This window comes from Mustela erminea, chromosome 1 (assembly GCF_009829155.1).
Source record: "Mustela erminea isolate mMusErm1 chromosome 1, mMusErm1.Pri, whole genome shotgun sequence".
Taxonomy (NCBI): domain Eukaryota; kingdom Metazoa; phylum Chordata; class Mammalia; order Carnivora; family Mustelidae; genus Mustela; species Mustela erminea.
This window is the reverse complement of record NC_045614.1, coordinates 179770119-179794643: the sequence shown is the minus strand read 5'-3', so window position 1 is coordinate 179794643 and position 24525 is coordinate 179770119. Positions and strand designations below refer to the sequence as shown.

Genomic DNA, 24525 nt, shown 5'->3' with positions numbered 1-24525 from the left:
AATCAAGAAGTTATTTATTGCCTACCCGTATGAAAATGAAATGTAAATTACAATATCTAGGAATTTTATCTACTTGGGGAAATACTGAATAATGGCATTGCTTAGTAAAGATAAACTTGGTTGAAAATAATGAAACTCTTGAAATTGAGAGGCATGAAATTTAGCCTTAAATCATTGATGTATTCAATCAAATACATTTTAGGCCTTAATCAAGGGTTTAAGTATGATAAACTCAGGATTTAGAATAAATGGGCCTCATTGCACAAAAAGAAACCTTAAATGGGTGATAAGGTTGAAGATCCGGAGATCAACCAAGAGACTTTAATTCTTGTGTGAGCTGTATGGTGGAAATGTGAATAGAGACGGATGTGATAGACTATATCTAGCAGGAAATACCTGCTAAGAAGGAATATAGGCCTGGGTGTCTGGGTGGATCAGTTGGTTAAGTATCTGACTTTGGCTTGGGTCATGATCCCAGGGTCCTTGCTCTGTAGGGAGTCTACTTGTCCCTTTATCCCTCCCCCTTCCTCATTCTCTGTTAAATAAATAAATCAGTAAAGTCTTTTTTTTTATTTTTAAAGAAGGAATCTAACCCAAGGAGAAGGTGAATTAGAAATTTCAAGCTGGTCTCACTGACAAAAATACCTTCAACAACTAAGGCATGAGGGAGAGGAGACCAGAAAATTTGATGACTGATTTTAGGCTCATTAAATTTGAAATGACTATAGGCCATCAAAACATCCACAAGGAAATAAATAAACAAATAAATAAATAAATAAATAAATAAAATATATTTAATATATATTAAAATATATAAAATATAAATAAAATAAATTTAATATATTTTGAAATATATTTAATATATAATATATATTTATATATAAATAAAAATGCAGTGCATTTAGAAATGTGAATGACAATACAGAGCAAGATATATATTTCTGAGCATAATCAATAATGAAGGAGTGGTTGAAGTTATGGTTAACAGAGCATGATATAGGATTATGAAGAGATGGAAGGACAGAGTCACACTGAACACCATAAAATGGAAATGAGAGTAGGAGAAGGAGCTATCTGAAAATAGAGTCGGAGAAGAAAGAAGAGAACCATATTGAAGTAGGAGATGCAAAGTGTAGAGAGAATTTCAAGGAAGGAGATAGAGCTGTAGCGTGCAGAAGCCTATTCCTATCAGCTCAGGAAAGTAGATTGTTAAATTTGGGGGAATTTTATGGGTCAGTTTTTAAACTCAGCCATTCAAAAAAATTAAATAACATAAACTTCAGTTAAGCGAAATATATTAAAAGCAAAGTTAATAAATATAACTTCTCACTTTCTAATTATTTTACTCTCTTTCACTGTTACCCATACTCTTTAGGTTATCTATATATATTATAGGTAACCGTATGGTGGAAATACTATATAATTGTGTTCTATTTCCATCTCTTTTCAACTCAGCATGCAGTGATATCACATTGGTAACTTGAAATCAGCAGTGAGGGAGTATGTGAACTATTAAAATGGCAAGTGCTTAAATTTAGGCCCAGTTTAAGTTCTGTTAATTCTCTAGGCAAAGGATTGCAAACTATATTCTTGGGCCATATTCAGCCCATTGCTTGTTTTTGTACATAGTTTGACTATTTGTACATAGACTAGTGTGCATAGTCTAAGTTTTATTGGAATACAAGCATCCCCTTTTGTTTACATACTGTCTGTGGCTGCTTTTGTGTTAAAATAGCAAATAGGAATAATTATCACAGAGTATAAGGCCCATATATTCTAACATATTTAATATCTGACCCTTACAGAGAAAATTTTCTATTGCTGGTCTACACATAAGAAAGTGATGAAGAACATATGCATAATGCAGATTCAATTTAAAAGTGTGTTCTGTGTATAGGTGTTAGTGTGAAGACCACAAGAATCTGAGAAAATATTCTTCTAGTATTTGTAAACTATTATCTGAGTCAGCAGAAAAGTTGCTAACACCACTGACAAATGTGTGAAGTTCTGATGAATGTCTCTATTTTGTCATTTTTGTTGTACTCAAAAACATTAACAAAAATGTCAAAAATACACACGTTGGAATTATACTCATTTGTCAGTCTCAAATATAGATTGGCTATGGATACAGGAGTTTGGCAAAAATCAACAAAATCCGTCTGTGATAATCAATTGGCTTGTTGGAATTTTCAATGAGGAATATTATATGGTTTATTATTATGTGTAAATTGTATCCTATATATTTTTTATGTCAGTAAAACTTAAAGTTAAGACTTAAAGTTATGTGTGTATATATATGCACATTATTTTTTGTGTAGAGAGCACATTTTTAAGCATTTACCAGAATAGCCCTGTATAGCAGTTTTAGAGGCAGTGGAGTATTAGACTAAGATAGAAACAGTAAAGATCATTACATTTAATAAGTACTTAATGACATAGAGTATATTTGTCATTCAGAAAACTATGAATCACTTAAAAACTCCTCAGAGTAGTTAGCTGCAAATTTTATTGCTTTTTTCTTTTATTCATTTAGCAAATATTTAATTGATTATGTGCCCTGTACTAAGGCATTATGCTAAGGAGTAAATGTAAAAGTGAGCATATAATTACAAAATTAAATAAACAGTCTTTAGATTAGTGAATAATAGAAATGTGATGGCATTGACCTTCTTAAGCAGGACGTCTAGCAAGGTCTCTGAGGAAGTGCTGTTTCAGCCCAGACAGAGACCAGGCTGGGAGGATTGTGCCTGGCAAGGGGAAGAGACTATGCAAGTATCCTGAGGAGTTAACTTTAAAAAATTTTTTACTCCCACAAAAATTTTTGCTCCCTTGCAATAAGAAGGTAATCACTTTCAATTGCTTCATTAATTATAAAAGAAACTAAATTTTAAATAATATTACTTGGGATATAGGCTGTTACTTTCCTCTAAAAACCTCAAAGTTAATCATGTGTGGAAGTTAATTTCCCAAGTTTCCTTTTAAAGCTAGTGTGGAATTCTCTGTATGTTTACATATGACCTCCATTAAGGCTAAGAATTTCTTCATTTCGATTTTGGCTTTATTTGATGCTAATATGTTATGTCAGGTTGTTTCTCATTACTTTATGTCAAAGGAGGATAATTCTTTTTCTTTCTCCATTTATGTGTTCCTGAATCTCTAAACTATACTTAGGCTCAGACAGCAAAACATTCACACTCTTACCCAATTCGATTTTTTTTCTTAATTCATCAAGCCTCAAACTGGTATATGATCTTTGGTTTCATGAAAATCCTGGGTAAGCTCAGCATTACAGTGGAAATCTACCTTGTGAAAAAAGACTACTTGCATTTTCTCATATTCCTTTATTCTTTTTGCTATGTTTTTTTTTTTTTTTTAAACAGAAGGTTAAAACAGGTATAGTTAAGTTCTTCAGGTGGTATTATTTGTGAATATTTTGAGGTGTTGACCGAAATATCCTCCTTACCATCACTTATTTCCTTCTCTGCATGACTTCATTCCCCTGCACTTAAACTTCTTGGATTTTCTTCTCTTGGGTCTTGGGACCCTTCTTTCCAGCATAGGCATCCAGAAATTGTAGGATGTTATCATTGTAGGATTGTTATCATTGTTATCATTGTAGGATTGGAAGAAAAAAAGGCAGCAGATCCTTGGCTTTTAAACTTAAAATCTTCACTTCCTATATAAGAAGTAAGTATTTAAGAAGAATACTTGTTATCTAGTTTAGAAGTCCCTGTACTCCTGCCAGAGCTCCTCTGAACTGTAGAAGGGAATAAAACAGAGGAGGAAGCAAGATAGTAAGCTGGGGCTTACAACTCATTTTGTAGAATTTGTCTTTTACTTTGAGTTAAACAAGATGCTGTAAAAATGTTGAGGAGTAATGCAGTCCTTAGCCTTTTCAAAGGTTCATTCTGCCAACTACAGTAAATATAGATGAGGGGTTAAAGATAATAACAACAAAAGCGGTTAAGAAGCTATTGCTATAATCCAGGCAAGGGAAGATAGCTGAACACAAGTGATTAGATTCTGAATGTATTTTTTAGATGGAACAAATAGGATTTCCTAACAGACCAGAAGAAGGATATGAGAGAAAGGAAGGAGTCAAGAGAACTACAAAGTTGGCTAGAAACAATGTCTGTCTTGAGGTACTGGAAGGATGAAGTTGCAACCTACTCAGATGGGTTTGGAGGAGAGATCAGGTTATCAATCTTTGATGTATGATATATTAAATTTGAAATGTTTGTTGGCCAGTTGGAATTTGAGCATACAGTTAGCTACATGAGTCTGGAAGACCTTGAGTAGAGAAGTAATTAATTCAGGAGTTTTCAGCATAGAGATAATATTTATCAGCCTCTCTGAGGCTGAATTGAAGGCTTTTAGTTCGCCAATAATATGTTTGAGTAATACTTCTAACAGATCGTTTTGCAAATAACAACTATAAATTCTAAATAAAATACCAAAAACAACTACTACAAAGGCTCTGAGGAGTTAACAAACCAGGCAGGTTATGAAGGAAAATTGAAACTTGTAAGAAGTAACAGTACTAGGTGAATTTCCTCATTTTTATAGCTTTTAGCTTGAGTACTGTCTCAGTGGTTTCTGAAAGGCCTGTTTTAAACTGCAATAGGAAAGCTTGTTTTTCTGTCCTGAAGAATCAGAAGACAGAGTTTGGGGCAACCATGCAGAATAAAGAGTGAATGAGGATACAGAGCCAGAAAAGGGGAGCCCTACTCCCTGTGTACAAACTCTATGAAATCTCTGGCTGATCCTTGAACCATACATGATTGAAAAAAATTTCAGCTAAAGACAAAAGAAATGAAAGGACATTTGAGCTACTTTTGGTGAGATAGTTTGTAGTTTGAATTCGATTTAATTAACTCTATTGAAAATTTTTTCTACTTTTTGGAGGAATACAATATAGAGTTTCTCCAAAATAATGTTTACAGTACCCTAAATCTGATCTAAAATTATTTAACATATGAAGAATCAGAAAATGTGATTATTTTAAAGAGAAATATCAACTCAGATAATAAAGAAGCTGGAATTATCAAGCAGGTATTTTTAATTTATTTTTAATTTTTTTTAATTTTTTATTTTTTATAAACATATATTTTTATCCCCAGGGGTACAGGTCTGTGAATCACCAGGTTTACTCAAGCAGGTATTTTAAAGTAGCTGTTTTAACTGTGCTCCGTGAGGTAAAGATGCTTATAATGAATGAAAATACAGGAAATTTTAGTAGAAAGACAAAAAACATGAAGAGAGAATCCAGTGAAAATTCTAGAACAGAAAAACAGTGTTTCTGAATTAAAGAATTCCCTGGATGAGCTTAGCAGCAGAATGGAGATGACAAAGGAAAAAGTCCATGAACCTGAAGAAAGGTTAGTAGAAATTATTCATTCTGAAAAAGCAAAATAATAAAGATCAGAAATTTTAACAGATATTTAAGCATCTGTGGGCAATAGCAAAAAGTTTAACATAGTTGTAATTGGAGCCCAGAAGAGAGGAAAGAGAATGGGCCCAAAAATGTATTTGAAGAAAATATGGCTGAAAGTTTCTCCAGTTTGATGAAATATACAATACTACAGATTCAAAAAGCTAACCAGATGTAGGAAAATATAAATCAAACTAAGATCATCATTGTCAAACATCTGAAAACCAAAGGTAAAGAGATTTTCTTGAAAACAGCAATAGAAAAATGACTCATTACCTACAGGGTAATAATAATTTGAAAAACCACAAACTTCATAAAGTGATGGAACAATGTCCTTAAAGTACTAACATAAAGTCCTGGAACTACATGGGATCACTAAGGAAGTAGAGAAGAGGAAACAAGAATAGGTGAAGTGGTAAGAAAGATGGAAAACAGAGTGGGAAGTATCCTGGAAAATGATTTGAGAAAGAGCCTATGGTCAACTGTGTCAAATGCTCTATTGTGTCAAGGGCAGAGAATGACTGTTGGATTGAACAACAAGGATGTCAGTAATAATTTTGACAGGAATAGTTTTGGTAGAACAGTGGACTTAAGGCTTGATTTGGAGTGGGTTTAAGAGAATGAGAGGAAATGAATTGAAAATATAAGTAAAGGCAACTTTCGAAGATTTCTGCATAAAAAAGAAATGGAGTAGTAGTTAATGTGGAGACTGGGGTCAATAGAAGCTTTTGTTTTGTTTTGTTACATGCTGATTAGCAAAAAAAAAAGCAAAAAAAAGCGATAATTTTGATAAAAAGGGAAAGAATTGTGCAGTGTTATCACATCTGTAGAATAAAAAAAAAAAAAACAAACCCCAAATAGCCAGTTGAGTTAGAATAAAAATCATGCACATAAATATATTACTTCATTATCTTATCCTCTCTATCTTGAGAAAAGCTTGTTTCTCCCCAGGCTTTATTATTTACAATTTAATCATTTGTCAGTGCAAATATTTGAAAAAAATGTCCACTAAAAATTATGTAAAATTCTATGATTTTATAAAATAGTAACTGATTTCTTTGTATTTTTAATTATGGACATTATCCAGAATATGAGCAGTATATATTTTAAAAAATGTTTTTTAAAGATTTTAAAACTCTGAATATATTTTTCTAATAACATTGATGTTATATGAGGTAATTTATCCTGACCAGTCTACAAAATTCTGTAAAGTAGCTGAGTTGTAATACTCATTATCTGAGAAGTCTCAGTTATTCAGATTTTTATTTCTATGGAAAACTTATTCTAGTTTTCAACCCAAGATTCTGGAACCCATCTTCCATTGTGAAGTGGGCTTAAAGGTGGGAGTGGAAACACAGCCTCCTAGTCACACTCCTCACCCTCGTCTTCCAGCAGTGAGGGTAAACCATCAAAGTTCTCATGAACTCACCAAGAATTCAAGCAATGGGGTAATGGAGATCCTGGACATTTATTTTCTCACCAGTGAAAATTAATGAAGACCCAAGAGTTACTGCAGCAATAGTGATGAGAAGAAGTTTCAGCAGCTAGAGTGTTTTGGTGAGTTCTTCATTATGTGGCTGTTTATACCATATGTAAGGGTGTGTTAAAGTCTTTCTGTGCGTGTGTGTGCACACATACACATCCATGTGTATACTGTTGTTCTGTGTATACTGAAGTCCTGTTGACCTGAAAACCTAACATGTAAAAAGTGCCAATGAATAAACTTTTGTTCCCATCTTTATTTTATAATTAAGGGAGAAATGTCCATTAAGTAAACTAAAAGCAGATTTATTGCCACACATATTTGAAAGTATATACAGGAAAACTCCATTTCATATGCATTCTGCACCTATAAGATTATGCATTGATAATGATATATGTTTTAATGATGATGCTCAGCGCAGGGAAAAATATCCTGAAGGGAATTCTGAATCACCCATAGTTAAACTATTTTCAGCATAGATTCAGTACTCTTATAAATCTTAGAACATTGATAAACCATATAATTCTTGGGTAAAATGATTATTAACTAGAACAGCTCCCAGCTACAGGGGTGAAAACTTAAGGTTGTGTCCTTAAGTGGACCTGTTGAAGTAAATTTTTTTTTTTTAACTTTTCTTCTTGATCTTCTGGGTCATCATTATAACTGGCTCCATTAACTATTTTCTGCCTGTCTTAAAATGTAAAGCTAGTTTTAGACATACTTTGGACTTGAAGAATTGGAGGTGTGTTTGCCTATTTGTGAGGACAACGAATGACTCGAAACTTGCTGGTTGGGATACACACACACGCGCACACACACACACACACACACACATGCACACACACATCTCAGATGCCCAAGAGGAGCACTTGAGTTCAGAAGGTTTAGAGTCATTGTAATTACGATTCACTGAGAGTAAGAATTATAGCTAAGCAATTTTCTTTTCTTGTTTCAAAAGAAATGGGTACACAGATGTATATTCTGAATACTTAGAGAGTTTTAATTGTCTGCCACGGGGTAGTATTTAGGAGCATGATTAAATGGGTTTAGACATCTGTAGAAAGGGAACCTTTAAGTAAGAGGCGATGTACTACTGGTTAATGCTCCTTCTGAGATTGAATTTAAGATTTATAGCTTTCCCTATTTAAAAAAAAAAAACTAGTATATGGTTTGTGTACATATTGTTAGAACCTGAATTGTTCACAAAGATATATTTTATGCTGATTCATTGGCATTGTTTCTAAAACAACAGTTGCTATTTCAGATCTTTTCAAAAACTGCACATACTTAAATACCAAGATCTCTTCTCTATAATCTTGTTCTTCTAAGATATCGCTGGTGCTGTGATCAGGAGTTATTTGTTCAATCATGACCTGTGGGGCTTTCATAACCTCTTACAAACTTAAGTGCCAATCACCAGGCTGGATATAATTACATTTTGGTGATTTCTTTGAGCTTTGAAGGCTAATGGATAGCCTCAAGTATTTAAATAACTGCTTGAACTTTCTTAATTGATACAAACTGTCTGTAATAATTCCACTTTGTCTAGTATGCCACCTGAACAGCTTTATCTTAGGTTTATATACTTAATTGATAGTGTTCAGTGGTACATGATATTTATGTGAGCCTTTGGCATATTGAACTCTATATGAGATAATCATTCTAAGTTATATTTTAAAACTGTGTAACAACTTCAGAAACTAAAACTCTCGAATCAGAGTTTGTATGCTAGATCAACAAATTTACTATTTCATATCAAATTTTGTTAGTCTTTTGTAAACATACTAAAACTTACACAAATGATTTTTCCTATTTTTTTCACATTGCAGATTTATATGGACACATGTTTATGTTTCAATTAAAATGAAAGTAACCATGTTAACTTATGAAAACCATACCAAATGACCCAATATCTAATTATAATGAACAATTACTTGAAGACTCTTAATTTTCATTGAAGGGTTTTATTGATTTTCTACATTAAAAATAATCAAGATGTATTTAGAGGAATAATTCAGTTTATACCATATTTTCCTTTAAAAAATCACATCTTAAAATGTACAGTATATATTGATCAGAATAGGGTATAATGTAAATCATAGAACAGAAATTGTGGAAGTAAAAAGCATTATTAAGTAAGAAAACATTTTTTAAAATTTCTCTTTAAGAATTAACCTTAGCATCCTAGATTTGCATCTAGAAATGTCTAAGTCTGAGTCCTTGTTCTGCAGTGTGACTGTCATGTGACATTTGGCAAGTTATGATACTTTTATGATGGGAAAATTATGAAGACTACAATAATTATCTCAAATACTCAACACCTCTTGATATTTCATGGACAGTCAATAAATGCTAACTTATTATCATTAACATAACTATTATTGTCATCATCATAAGAAATACCTTATTTTTAATTTCATCTTGATTATAACCATAAATTATGATCCAGATTTGGCTTAAGAAGATCTTGAATTAGTTCCAAAAACAAAGTAAGTTCCTGAAGCATTAAGATATGATACTATTAATTTTATTTACAAGAATATTTCAGAAAATCTGAAGGCAGTTCATTTTTCTGAAAATAATTCCTTGAAGCAGGTACCATTTTTGAATGTATATATTTGGAATGTTTGAAAACAATGGATGTTCTATAATTTGTCCTATACTGCATATTTTTATTCATTGTATTCTGCCTCTTAATAAGTAGAAGATGTAAAATAATATGTCATTAAATAGGTATTATTAAATCTGAGTCACCAAACTTAGATCAATCTCAGATTGCCTGCTTATATTGCTAGCCAAGTAACTTTTGGTGTTAGTATTGTTTGATAGTTTTTATTTGAAAACATGTGGGGTGTGTGTGTATATTTATATGTATGTCTTTTTTTGAGCATTAACAACTAATATACCACAGCAAAAAATCTTTGAAATAAATCTTTGCTACAGCGTTGTATAGATATATGATTTGAGGGTTCTGCATGACTTAGTAAGAAATACTTTAGCATTGGGAAGCATATATTATACTCAAAATTTTTTTATTAAAAATAATTTTTTTATTTAAAGGGAAATAGAGTCATTTGAATGTATCTTCCCCTAGTGTTAGAAAATAAAAAGAGTAAGAGTCATGGTTTAGAAAAAAACCAAACTGTATATAAATAACTCTGCTACATCCACTAGTTCTTGGATACAGGTTGATTAATTTTGCAAGTTGATAATTTTGGTGTGTATTATTCCCAGTTCCAAGAGTTGATGGATATAGTATAGCCATTTATGTGAAATTTCCTTTTCTACTGGTAGCCACTAGTCACAAGGAACTATGAACATTTGAAGTTTTGCTTATGTGACTGAGAAATAGAATTATAAATTCTATTTACTATTTATTTATATTTGTATTTAAACAGCCACATGTGGCTAGGGAATGCCTTATTGGACAGCACAGTTCCAGATTTATGAGTAGTTTTCATATATGGTTACATTTATGCCATGGCTTGCTATTGACAATGCCCAGGGTACAAACTGCTTCAGGATGACATATCCCTAAACCTATCTCCTCATTTTATAGACATGGCCCATGCAGAAGTTTATAAAGCAGCAGAATCCCCAACAGAACTTAATTTCTGATTTCCTATGACAAGTGATAAACTTGGTAGGTGGTGATAATGATCTTCAACAACCACAATAATTAAACTCTATGTGCCATTCTGTGGCGTGCTGATAAGAAATGAGAAAAAGGAGACAGAATAAAGGGAACATTTTTATAACTAGACTCTGCTTTTTATCTTTCTAGTGAGTCTATTGACAGAAATGGCCATATTCTTAATAAGCATTATCCCTGGGCTTGGTTACAAATCATTAGCTGAATTCATTATGTGAAAGTCACTAATTTGAGTAACACAATCCTATTTGATAAAGAATGACATTGATGTATAAATCAAAGTGGCCAACTTTTCAGTATTTTCTGATAATAAAATATAGATTATTTTAATAATAGTGAATTCATGTTATAATGAAGTACACAGGGTCAGTAATTTGGGGATCAAAGGACTATTGCACATAAATTACTAAACAAATGCCAAAAGCCATCTAGACACTGAGACAAACATCTTTATGTCCTCTTTTCAGTTGTATCCTAGCTGCTTTATATTTGGTTCTTTTGCTAGAACAGAACATCAAGCAGCTAGCATCTATGAAGCAAGTAACGGCAATGTAAACTTCAAAGTTACCTTAACTACGATGGAACACAGAAGATACTGCTACATGGTTGTTTTCATTTTCCCAGTTTTGATTTTACAATGGATCTCCCAGGTCAATCAATCATTCTTCTCTATTATTAAGTTTTATTTATGGGAGGACCCATAATAAGAAATTCTGATCCTTGGCATTTCAATAAGAATAATTTTGGCAGTGTTTTGCAGGATTAAATCTTTAAGATTTCATGGCTTCTAGTCCCAAATGCTAGAGACTTTTTGGTAGAATTTTAGTAGATACTACTACTGTTTCTGCTAGAAATTGGAACTAGGCTCAAGTTCTATTGAAAAGGTATTCTTCAAATTAACAGTCGTAAACTGTTAACTATCTGTAGGAGTGGGCCCATCTTGTGTTAAAAACAGCTTATAATATTCTGGTGATATATATGAGATAATTCCTGTCACCAACAAAATTTTGTTTGTGGAAAGGGAAAACGCTCTGAGTTTTAAGTGTTTATATATTTTGAACTTGCCATGGAGGCATGTGCTTTTTATTTCCTTGAGACATTGTTTTAAAATCCTCTGTTTAAAAATGTTCTTCTTTGAGCTTTAGTAATAATTATAGGTTCATATAGAGCAGCTCATCAAATCTTGGGCAGAAAAGGACAGAAATAATAGCAAGAGAGCTTCTGAGTTTGGGAGAACTGAGCCCCAAACTGAGTTTAAAGTTAAATAAAATGTCCAATTTAGATATCTACGTGGATTTGATATACTAATTCCTTGCTTGATATGCACCTTCTTTTTTATCTTTGTAGTGACCTATGAATATAAAACTGACTGACACTCATTTAAATTTGCTGTCTTGTATTCTATTGGAAAGATCCCTGTTTAGAACTACAGGATATAAGGACAAGCATATGTTTTACTCCTAATAAATTAATAATGAAGAGAGAGCCATCTTTTCTTTTAAAGATTTTATTTATTTATTTGAGAGAGAGAGAATGAGAGAGAGCACGAGAGGAGAGAGGTCAGCTGGAGACACAGACTCCCTGCCGAGTAAGGAGCCCGATGTGGGACTCAGTCCCTGGACTCTATGACCTGAGCCGAAGGCAGTTGCTTAACCAACTGAGGCACCCAGGTGCTCAAGAGCTATCATTACTACATTGTAAATTATACAGTAAGTCTTAGGTGATTTATTTAGTAGCTTAAACACCTAGGAAATTTCACTAGTTGGCAGCAATTGGAAATGCATATTAATTGCATGCTCCATCCCACATCTGAAATAAAAGGAGAATGTCAGGAATAGATTAATTCTGGTTTACTTCTGAATATCATATTTTAATTTCTTTTATGTTTCTTTAATCTTTTTAGCAGTGCTGAAGGATTTGGAAGATGTTGATTAAAGCGTTTCCTCTGATTAATTATATTTTGGCTTTCAACTGTTTTATTTTAAAATGAAGTGCACACACATTGTCTGGATTATATGAGCATCTGCTCTTCCCAGTCTCTGCAAATATTTATATAAATCTTACTGCCACCCTGCTCCCTCCAAGTTCTCACTGCTTAGCTAATCCTGATTGCATCTCCTCATTAAACCATCTTCAGGATATGGAAACATAAATAAAACAGACTAACAGCCTACATTTCAGGGATATTTGTGTGCATGGCTTACCATTTAACTCATGTTATTAAATTCTCAGAATTCATTCTGAAATTACAGGGTTTCCTTTACCTCTGCTTCCTCTATTTATACATATGATTATTATTAACCGAAGAACTATTTTGGTCATGAAGACTATGACTTTATAGAATACACTATATTTTAAGTAAGGTTTATGAGATTAATATGACTGGAAATTTAGAAGTTAGTAGGTAGCTTAAAGGTGATGCATAAGTGTTGAATATCTCTAACTTTTTTTTCCTTTTAACTATCTTTCCTGTTTGTTTCTTTCTTTGTTATTTTTCTATGGTTTCAGAGAATAAAATATAGTACCTCTCCACAGGAATCGAGCGCTGGTACCTATAAAGATTGTCCTTCACCTGGGTTTCCTTAACTAATTATGGCTTTCATTTGGGGACAGTACTTTAATCTGGGGTCTTAGCTTTATTTCGTGCTTTGATACAAAGTGAGAGACATCTATTTGACTTCATTTTACAAATTGTCCTTTGACCATGTAGTTTCTGTAGACAGAATGATTTTTTTTTTGATAGTAAATTTCTAAGACTGAGAATTTCTGTTCTAGCAGCTTTATGTAATTATGTTCAAAGGGGTTTGAATTAAAATGGAACAGATGTGTCCATCTTTAATTATGGTGTAACAAATTGTGTTACTTTAAGGTTTTATTAAGTGAAACGCTCATCTTTATGTAATAATGGGTCAGTCAGTTTCAAAATGATATCGGTGCACACAGTGTACTGCCTGTTTTACTTGGACTTCAAAAGGACAGTTAAAATTCAGAGGCTCTGCAGATAGAACCAGAAGAAACTATAGAAAATAGGCATAATTTGTTATTTCAAGTTAAGTGAAAACAATTGTTAGAAACATAAGAATTTTAATGTCATCTAAGTAAGACCAAAAAGGTAACATTTGGCATGACAGATATATCTAAACTGTAGTGGGGGAATATGCAACTCTGCATTAGAAAATGTAATTTTTAGGTTTCCTGAAGGCTCTTTTATATTCTTTTGTGTAGATACTCTCTTATAAATGAGTAGCCAGGATTTTTTTTTAATTAATTTTTTATTTTTTATAAACATATATTTTTATCCCCAGGGGTACAGGTCTGTGAATCACCAGGTTTACACACTTCACAGCACTCACCAAAGCACATACCCTCCCCAGTGTCCATAATCCCACCCCCTTCTCCCAAACCCCCTCCCCCCAGCAACCCTCAGTTTGTTTTGTGAGATTAAGAGTCACTTATGGTTTGTCTCCCTCCCAATCCCATCTTGTTTCATTTATTCTTGAGGGTGGACCACTTCTAAGTCAGTACAATAAAGCCCTTTTTAGAACTAGCATGCATCTACTTAGAGAACCAAAAATTTGCAAGAAGAATATGGGTAAGCACCAATCCTGTGATGCAAGTCCTATCCCAGTGTTTCCATTTCTGTCATTAGTACCACATCCTTTTATGCTTTAGGACATTTTCAACTCCTTATACTTTTTCCATTCCCCTAACCCAATCTATCACCAGTTATTAGTTTTATTTTTGACTTTCTTTCTTTATACACTCTCTCTGCTCCCTTGTATCCATTGGAATCCAGACTGATTACCGCATACCCAGATTATTGCAATTCTTTTCTAATACATTTTCGTGACTTTTCTCTCCCCTTTCCGCTATCTTCTTTAATTCATTGCTAGTCTTCAATATTATGACACACTATTTCCTAAAATATTTTGATAGATCTAAATTGTCTATTATACAAAGCCGTATTTTGAGGTCTGGTCTTCAGGATCACCCATAATCTCTAAGCACCTTCTTCTCACTATTCCTCAATAAAGCTAGTGATATGATCTTGCTTTCATAATGGCTTTCAGTAACTGAATTCAGCTTCCACGTGGCAGGATTACTCATTTTATGCCAAAATATATACCTTTGTCATCATCTGTATGCTCGCTCTTCAGCCCAGGATGCTCTGGTGGTTTTTTCACTAAACACTTGACCTTTCTTGAAAGGCGAGATTCATCACAATGTGGTGGTTTTATCTTTTCCTTTTCTTTTCTCACTTTTCCCTATCTGAGTTGACAGTTCAGTTTTGATTCATACCCTATTTTCTAAACTTGTTTTGAGTTTTCATAAAAATCTTAATTTTGTGAAATAAGGTCTGTTTCACAAAAGGACTCAATGAAAAGTATACCTTAGTTGATGAGTTGATAAGCCTTCTTTGAGAGAGTCATTGCTAAGACTGTATTTATTTATTGGGATGGATAGGGGGGCAAAAAGAGTTGGGTAAAAGAAAAAATTTGGGAAATGAATATTTTATTTTATTGCAGTGTCTATAAAATTGTTAGTGTTAAGGAAGCAAATGCATTAAATTCAAAGAGAAAACATGGAAAAAAAAGAGGGTCTTGTTCATATTTTCCATTTATCTATTTTTCATTTTCAAGTGATGGGAAACTGTTATAATAAATGTTTTCATGTCCTTTTCTACCGGTTCTCACATCTGTGCCAGCTCTGAGTTATTTTCAGATGACTGATTTGTCTCCTAATTAGGTATCATTTCTCCTGCGAGAGCGCCAGGCCCTGTTCTCTCTACTTTCAAATAATTGCCCCTGCGTTGCAGACGTTGCCTGTTGGACATTGTGTAAAACAAGATACTGAGTTATGATAGATGAATTTTGGGATTTAGTAAGAGCTGGGGGATGCCTGTGTGGCTAAGTCAGTTAAGCATCTGCCCTCAGCAGAGGTCATAATCCCTGGATCCTGGGATTGAGCTCCACATTGTGCTCTGTGTTTGGAGGGGAGCCTGCTTCTCCCTCTCCCTCGCTGCTCCCCCTCCTTGTATTCTCTCTCTGTGTCTCTGTCAATTACATAAATAAAATCTTAAAAAACAATGAGTAAACTTTACAGAATTTTAGTAAACACCAGATACTGAAAGAGGATCTTAACAGACTAGCCATCTTCATCTTTCATCTCTTAGAGACGAGTTACAACAAAGAGACAAATTAAAAGAATAGAACATTAAGTCAGAATGCAGAGCAATAGATTTCAAAATAGAAGACCTACCCAGGGAGCCATTGTTAAGGTGTCCCTTCTCAACTCAAGGCTGCTGCTGCACATCCTGCTCCCGTAAGATCTTCTGGTCTCTGTCCTTTTCTTACCCCTCCTTCCCTCAGTAGACATGCCCAGTCACATTTTCAGGATCCAAGGAAGGAAACAGAGCTTAATATTTGGGTCAATCAGGGCATCAGGCTAGCTGATGCAGTTTGATACTTTCTCCTGTAAACCTCAACACAAAACTCTGGATTTTCATTTAAGGACTAACAACACGTTTAACTTTGATGAATTAAAAAATAAGGTAAGAGCTACAACTGAGTTAGTTATCTAATATTAGAAAACAAACGTTGATCACTGGGGTCCCTTGGTTCACTAAGCATGTCTTTGTGACCTGAACATATACAGTTCAGGGTTTTTCCTATCCCTTAATAACCAATTTGAAGCAACACAAATATAGTATATTAAAAAGTATGGAGTAGAGTGAATTAAAAGTAATGCACAAAAGTGAGATGCTACAAATGAACAATATGATTTCAAATAAATGAGTGCAAAGTGGACGTGGCTTCAGAGATGTTGACTTCTTGTCTTTTATTTTTCTAATATCAAATTATCACAATGTTTATTATAAAAATTTTGGACAGGGAGAAAAATACAAAATAAGAAATTTGCCCTTACTCTCATTTTATCACCAAGTGAGAACCCCAGTCAATATATTGGTGATAATCTTACCAAGAGGTAGCTTTATATAGACAGACATTTTTTATTAAAAAATTATATCACAATTATGCTGTTTAGTAAAATTTTTTATTTAAGATATAGTCATTTTTACGTCAGATTAATACTATACTAGAGCTTCAGTGTCCAATTTAAAGCAACACTGATTGTAAGGTAGTTCCCATTTGCCCTACTAGAAGCCTAATTTATTTAGTTATAAAGACTCTTAAAATCACATATTTTAGCAAACACTAAATTCATTTTAAAATGCCAATTTTTAAAAATCTTATGTTTCATGAAATGCCACTAATTTCTCATCATTGGAGACATTCTTTGGAGTCACCAGCTTTTTAGAGCCCATCATCTATACTTTGTATCTGTTTATGATGCAGTTACTGGAAATTTCATACCATGATATAAGTATTCATTTACATAACATTAAGGCTTATAGTATTTTTGTTAATCTCCACAATATAATCATTTATCTTATTGCTTTTAAAAGTGATCTTTTTTTACCACAATATCAACATGTGGGATTGTGTGTTCGGACTCTTGGAATAACTATTAAATATATTAATTTTCTATAATTCCATTTTTTTATTTTAGTCATGTTAACTCCTTGTCATATCTGTCTCTCTATATCTATCTATCCATCTATCATCATCTATTTAAATATATACATAAACCAGCTAACTTTAATGAAGGCTATTTTGGGCTAATGTCTTCTCCCAATTCCCACAATGCTATTCAAGACAGATTAAGGAAGCACCATTTGGAAATACTGATTTTAAGCTAACTCATTTTGGGGGCAGGACAGAAGGAGGGGGATAGAGAGGATCTTAAGCAGGCTGGATGCCCAGTGTGGAGCCTGACATGGGGCTCGATCTCATGACCCTGAGATCGTGACCTGAGCCAAAATCAAGAGTTGGATGCTTAACCAACTGAGCCAATCAGGTGCCCCTCATTTTGTTTCAGGGATCATTTTGAGGGAAAGAAGTTTATCTTACATTTGAGCGTGTAGGTTGTAGGAAAGGGGATGGCAGGGGAGTATAGGAAATATGTCTTTGAGGGTTTTTTTTAAAACTTTATAAAAACTTTATACTCTCCAAGTAGGCAATGAGAGCTTTTTTTTTTTTTTTTTTTAAGAACACTGAATCTGGAGTTGATTTTGTAGATATTTGACATAGTCCTTCTATTTTGTAAAAAAAGAAATAGTGGGACTAAGAGGATACATGGCCTTCCCGAGTTCCATAGACTTATAGGGAACTTTAAATCAGGCAGGTCTCCAGACAGTTTATTGTTCTTACTCAATACTGTATTGAAATGAAGACTTTTGTATGAAACTCAGGAAAAGGTAGCTCCTATTATCATTATCATTTTCTAAATCTGTATTTGGTATAGAATGGGTGACATTGCTCCAATGATGCTAAATGTAGAAGTAGAGTGGGGAAGTATAGACTATATAATTCAAGAAATTTGGCTGTGTATGATAGGGGGAAGTGGTCCTACAGAGTGAAGAAAGGTTTTTTGTTTTTTTGTTTTTCCTTTTTAAATGAAGAGACTTGAACAAATGTTTGCTGTGGACTATCCCTCTTAAACCCAGACAAATGGTGCTCCGGCCCAGGGTGTTCATTTTCAAAAGACCCCTCTGCCCTGTTGGCCACATCTTTACCCAGGGCAAAGAATCTGCAGTCTGAAGCGTACACCCTACTGAGAATTTGGGGCCCAAATGTTTCTGATTACGCTTCTAGAAACACATAGACCTCTTAATTTGTACTCCTGCAGTTATAAGCTGCTAGGTCTGAGGGTGGGGGTGACTATTAACAACTTTGAGGTATGGTTAACATAAAATAATCTCTGCACATACTCAAATTGTACAGTTTAATGTTTGTTTTTATACATAAAAGATAAGTACACAGAAATTTATTTTTCCCGTAGAATATGATCAATTTTTTAAATACTTCACACATATTTTTATGTTCAGTTTGGTACAAATTTATCTAATATAGTGTGCATAGTAATTAATATATGTTACCCAGATCCTCTGTGTATTGGCTTATTTTTCCTTATTTACTTGTTCAAAAGAGGGATTAAAATCTCCAGATATTTATCTGAGCAGTTTGTCAGTTTTCAGTTTACATGTTTGAGGCTATGCTACAGGGTAAATATACATTAGACATGGTTGTATCCTCTTGCTCCAAGAACAGTGTAACTATCTCACACATCTTTATTTGTCCTTTAAAATGTCTTTAACGGGAATTCCATTTTCTCAGGTCTTAACATCACCACCTAGCTTTCTTTTACATCCTGTATGCTTAGTATGCTTTTTCTTTTCCTAATGTTGTACTGTACTTTTTATGCTTTTTGTAGTGTCTCTTACCAGACATAATTATTATTCAAAATGAAAGTCTGAATATCAATTATTTTAATCTTCACCCTTCTACAATATATATTATGAGTTCTGCGGCATGGGGGCTCATTTTTGGTATCTTTTTTTCCCCCCAATTTCTATTTACTGTATTTGTGTTCTGTCTTTATTTCAATTTATAACTTTTAGATTGCTTTTTTTTAACCACTTTACTGATAAACAGAAAGCTGTATCTATTTAATGTATACAACCTAGTAAGTTTGAAGTATACATCTGTGAAACACAATTTGTTTTGATTTATCTAAATGCCCATGAAACATTACCATAGTCGAGATAGTAAGCATATCCATTATCTCCAAAACTTTCCCTGTGCCCCTTATAATGTCCAGGTCTGCCTGCTTGCCATACCCCCAGATAAGTACTTAATTGCTTGCTGTCACTCTGAATTAGTTTGCATTTTCTTGGGTTTCATACACCACACATTCCTTTTTGCTTGTTTGCTTTTGGTTTAGCTAGTTTTACTCAGCATAACTATTCTAAGATTCTTTCATGTTGATTTTTTTAATGGCTTATCTTTTTTATTGCTGAGTAGTATTTTATTATATGGGTATGCTAAAATTTGTTTAGCTATTAACCTGCAGATGGGTACTTGTTCTCAGTATTTGCCTGTAAAAAATAAAGCTGCTCTGAACATTCTCATACAAGGTTTTGTCTAGATGTATGCTTTCCTTTTCTTAGGTAAATACTAGCAAGAAAAGGGGTGGATTATTTTTTTAAGAAGCTATTGAACTTTTTTCTAAAGTGGAAATTTGATATTCTGACCAGCAGTACAGGAGAAATCCAATTTCTCCGCATGCTCAAAAACATTTGGTATAACTAGTCATTAATCTGAGGCATTATAACAGGTGTGTAACGGTATCTCACTATAGGTTTTTTTTTAATTTTTTATTTTTTATAAACATATATTTTTATCCCCAGGGGTACAGATCTGTGAATCACCAGGTTTACACACTTCACAGCACTCACCAAAGCACATACCCTCCCCAATGTCCATAATCCCACCCCCTTCTCCCAAAGTCTTTTATTAGATATGTGCTATGCGAATGTTTTCTCCCAGTCTGTGGCATGTCTTCATCTTCTTAATAGTTACTTTTATTTTTTTTAAAGAAATGGTGCTTTTGATGCCTATCCACAAAATATTGGCCTAACCCAAAGTCACAAATAGGTTTTCTCTGAGAAATTTTATGGTTTTAGGTTTATGAGCCTAAACCTAAATGATCCATAACCTAAATAAACCTTTATGACCCATTTTTAGGTTTATCTTTGTTTTGGTTTTTTTGATACAAGGAATGGTTCAAATTTTTGGTTCCATTTGTTGAAAAGATAGTCCTTTCCCACTGAATTGTTTTTACACTTTTCTCAGAAAAAGAAAAAAAAAGGAGAATGGAGTTGAGGGAAATTGGGAGGGGAGATGAACCATGAGAGACTATGGACTTTGAAAAATAATCTGAGGGTTTTGAAGGGGTGGGGGGGGAGATTGGGGGAGCCAGGTGCTGGGTATTATGGAAAGCACATATTGCATGGAGCACTGGGTATGGTCCACAAACAACGAATTCTGTTATGCTGAAAAGAAATTAAAAAAAAAGAAGAAGAAAAAAAAATTTTTTTTTTTTTTAATATGTGTAGAGATCTTTTCTGTTTCATTGTTATGTGTAGCTGTCTTGAAGCCAGTACCACACTATTTTGAATACTATAGCTTTATAAGTCTTGAGATCAGTTAGTGTTCACTTTACAAATTTATTTTGGCATTTCAGAATTGTTTTGGATATTATAGGTCTTCTGTATCTCTATAAAAACTTTAGAATTGATTTTTCAGTTTCTACTTAAAAGCCTGATGGAATTTCAATTGTGATTGCATTGAATCTATAGATCAGTTGGGGGAGAATTGATATCTTAACAGTATTGAGTCTTCTGATCCACGAACAATTTTATGTCTCCATTTCTTTAGATCTTTTAATAATTTACCCAGCACCATTTTGCTTTCTCATTGTACATTTCACATCTTTTGTCAGATTTATCAATTCAATTTTGATAATACTGTAAATAACTTTTAAATTTGTTTTCTGTTGTTTATTACTAGTATTTAGAGATACAGTTGATTTTTTTATATATCGATCTCGTATCTGGTAATTTGGTAAGTAATTTATCATGACTAGCTGCTTTTTGGTAAATTCCATCAGACTCTCTTCCAGACAGTAATATCAAATACAAATAGATGGCTTATTTCTTTCTCTACATAAAGATGCCTTTCTTAGGTGAATGATTACAGTAGCTAAAAACTCCAGTGTAATATTGAATAGATGTGTTAAGAGTGGACATGTTGTTTTGTTACTGAACTTGAAAAGTATTTAGTTTTTGTGCAGGATTTATGTTAGCTGTACTTTTTAAAAATCAAGAATGAATATTAGATTTTGTCAGAAGTTTTTACTATTACTACTGAGATTGTATATTTTTTTAAAATTTTGGTAATATGATGAGTTACATTGATTTTCAAATGTTAAAACAACCTACCTTTTTAGGATTAATCCTTATTTAGTCATGACACATTAATATTTATATCCTATATTCTATTTTTTAATACTTTGTTTATACTTTTTACCCTATGTCATGAAGACTGTTGGTCTTTATTATTCCTTCTACTTATTTTGGACTTTTTTTTTTCTTTTCTTTTTCTAGTTTCCTTAAGATAGAAACTGAGGTCCTTGACTTGACTTCTTTTTTTTATTATTTTATTTTACTTTATTTATTTGAGAGACAGAGAGCATGAGAGGGGAGAGGTCAGAGGGATCCCCGCCGAGCAGGGATCCCCGATGTGGGACTTGATCCTGGGATGCCAGGATCATGACCTGAGCTGAAAGCAGTTGCTTAACCAACTGAGCCACCAAGGTGCCCCTGATTTGAATTCTAATGTAAGCATGTGGTGTTATGAATTTTCCCATTAGTACTGCTTATTTATTTATTTATTTATTTGGTTAATTTACTTAGTTTAAAATATTCTAATTTTTCTTTAAGTTTCTTCTTTGATCCATGAGTTATAAGAATTATATTATTATTATTAAAATATTTGATGATTTCCAGAGATCGTTCTTTATTGATTTATGACTTAATTCAGTTATGGTCAGGGAAGTTTTTTATGGCTTGAATGCTTTTGAATTTATCAAGACTTGTTTTATGGCCTAAATTATGATTTTTCTTTGTGAATGGTTTGCTGTTGAAAAGAATGTGTATCCTGAGGTTGAATGGAGTGTTTCATATCTTTTAAGTTTGTCTATTAGGTTGCTTGAAGTTGTTCCACAGTAAATTGATTTTTATTTTTTTAATGTTATGTTTCCTCTCTCTGTTTCATTTTTAATATTTCTGTTATACTCTCAATTTTACTAGTTTTTTCTTTTACATTACTTAATCTACCTTTATTTTTGTTCTGTGTATTTTCACCACAGTCATTTTAATATTTATATCTAGAAAGTAGATCTGGGTCTTTTTCATATCTTTCATGTTTCTACTGAATTTTATAATGTATTGAACACAGTTACTAAAGTCATTTTGTTGTCCTTCTCTACTAATTCTAACACACCTGTGTTCTAGGTCAGTTTCATTTTATTGATTCTCTTCCTCTCTATGTGTCATGCATTTTTTGCTTATTTGCAAGCCTGGTAATCTTTGACATCCATTGTGAATATTATCTTTTTGAGTGTTAGGTATCTTTCGTATCCTCTAAATATTCTTGAACTTTATTCCAGCAAACAGTTAAATTACTTTGAAATTACTTTGAAATAGTTTGATACTCTCTGGTTTTCCTTTTTATACTTGTTTGCTGCAGTTAAGTTAAGGTTAATTTTTTTCTTCACCATTGAGGCAAGACCTTCCTGGGTGGTCCACGTCATTACCTGTAAGTGATGAGACTTCTTAGTCTGAATGATGTGAAAAGGCCTCTTTCTGACCCTGTGTTATCCCAGCATTGTTCCTGATGTTTTTTCTGTCTACTTTTGGGTAATTTCCTCATGTGTATGCCCTGATAATTTATCTGCTGGATACTTAAGGGCACCCTCTACAGACATCCAGGGTTCTGTTTCTATGAAATTCTCTCCTCTCTAGGACTCTGTCCAGTGAACTGCAGCAGCCTTATTCTTCCTGTCTTATTCTTGCTGTCATCTCAATTCAAGGGGTCCACTGGGGTCCTCCTGGCTTCTCCCTCTCCGTATCATCACCTGAGAACTCTCTCCAAACAGTAAGTTAAAAGAACTGTAGAGCTCACTTCATTTGTTCTCCATCTCATAACGATCACTGTCGTTTATTGTCCATATTTAAGTCTATTTAAGTCCAAAGTCTTAAAAAACTGTTTTCTGTATTTAAAAATTGTTTTACATGTTTTGTCTGTTTGTTGTTGTAGTTGTTAAGATGAAAGATGGTTTTAGGTGGGATAGTAAATCTACTTGCTGCTGTTCCACCTTGGGTAGAATTAGAAAGCTCTGTTATTTTGATTTTTAGCTTTGAAATATTTAAAAATATTGTATGAGGCCTCCAGTTGTACCATTGCCCTGGACTCAGCCAATATAATGGTGTATATGGGAAAAAGAATTAAAGTAGATGGGAAAAAGAGGGATAATTGATGTAATAACAAAGTTTCAAAAGGGAAGGAAGTGTTTGTCCTAAAATTTTATAGAAAATAGGTAATATGGGGTATTTGAAGAATGTGATTTATAAAATGTGCTGTTAAACATCCAGAGATGTTATTGTTTTTTGACATGTAGCAATAACACAGTTGCTTTTGGAGGTCTTATAGTTTCGATACCTAAAACCCAGTTACATATTTTCCCATCAGTTTTTAGGAGTCTTGATGTGGAGCAGTTAGTTGGCTAAATTTGCCAACTAGCTTATCTTATTTGGAGGAAATAAATAATGAAGTACAGATTTTAGGCCAGATATGAAAAAAAATAAGTGAAAAATAAATTTAGGAATAAATGTGTAAAAAGAACTAATATTTATTTATCACATACTATGTTCCTCATCTGCATCATGCTAAATGTTCCAGATTCTCTCATTTTATCTTCATAAAAACTATATTACATGGGCATGAGTATCTGCTAGATTAACATAATTCCATTTTCTTTAGATGAGGAGATTGAGGCCTAAGTGTACACAGCTAGGAAGCAACTGATCCAGGATATGGATCCAAGTAGAATCCAAGTAGACTGATGTAAGAGCCCATACACTTAACTAACCACTGAGTATATTGCCAATGAAGTTAAAATGGAAATGAATTAAAATACACAAGAGAGCTGGAAGGATTGAGGGTTGTAGTCAGAAAGCAGGATATTAATGTTAAAGATGTTGGAGACAGAGCTGCTTTGGGTGATGTTGGATCTAAGGTGGGTGGCTGGAATAGGGTTGAAGTTAATGTAATTAGAATTAAGGTAATTTAAGAATGTTTAGGCAGAGTAATGCATGTTCATGGATATTAAAATCATCCATGGTACTGGCTGAATTTGAGGTAGAAAGTAAGACTAATGAAGTCTTATATTCCTATTCTGTCATACTGACTGGCCTTCTTCACGCCTTTAGGAAAA

At 33.3% G+C, this 24525-nt stretch overlaps 1 protein-coding gene across 18 annotated transcripts in view; it reads left to right on the top strand.

Annotated features, from left to right (window-relative positions):
- The first annotated feature begins 5321 nt into the window (after positions 1-5321).
- The window catches only part of CSNKA2IP (casein kinase 2 subunit alpha' interacting protein), a 196805-nt gene continuing 177601 nt past the window's right edge, over positions 5322-24525 (top strand). For 5 of the 18 annotated variants that reach the window (XR_004287719.1, XR_004287724.1, XR_004287718.1 and 2 more), the window contains exons 1-2: positions 5359-5378; positions 23054-23186. The gene's annotated coding sequence lies outside the window, so the exon portion shown is untranslated. Of the gene's footprint in view, positions 5379-5512; positions 5662-6770; positions 6989-23053; positions 23187-24525 lie in introns of those variants that run through there. The other 13 variants (XR_004287715.1, XM_032351916.1, XM_032351860.1 and 10 more) reach the window with 8 other exon arrangements.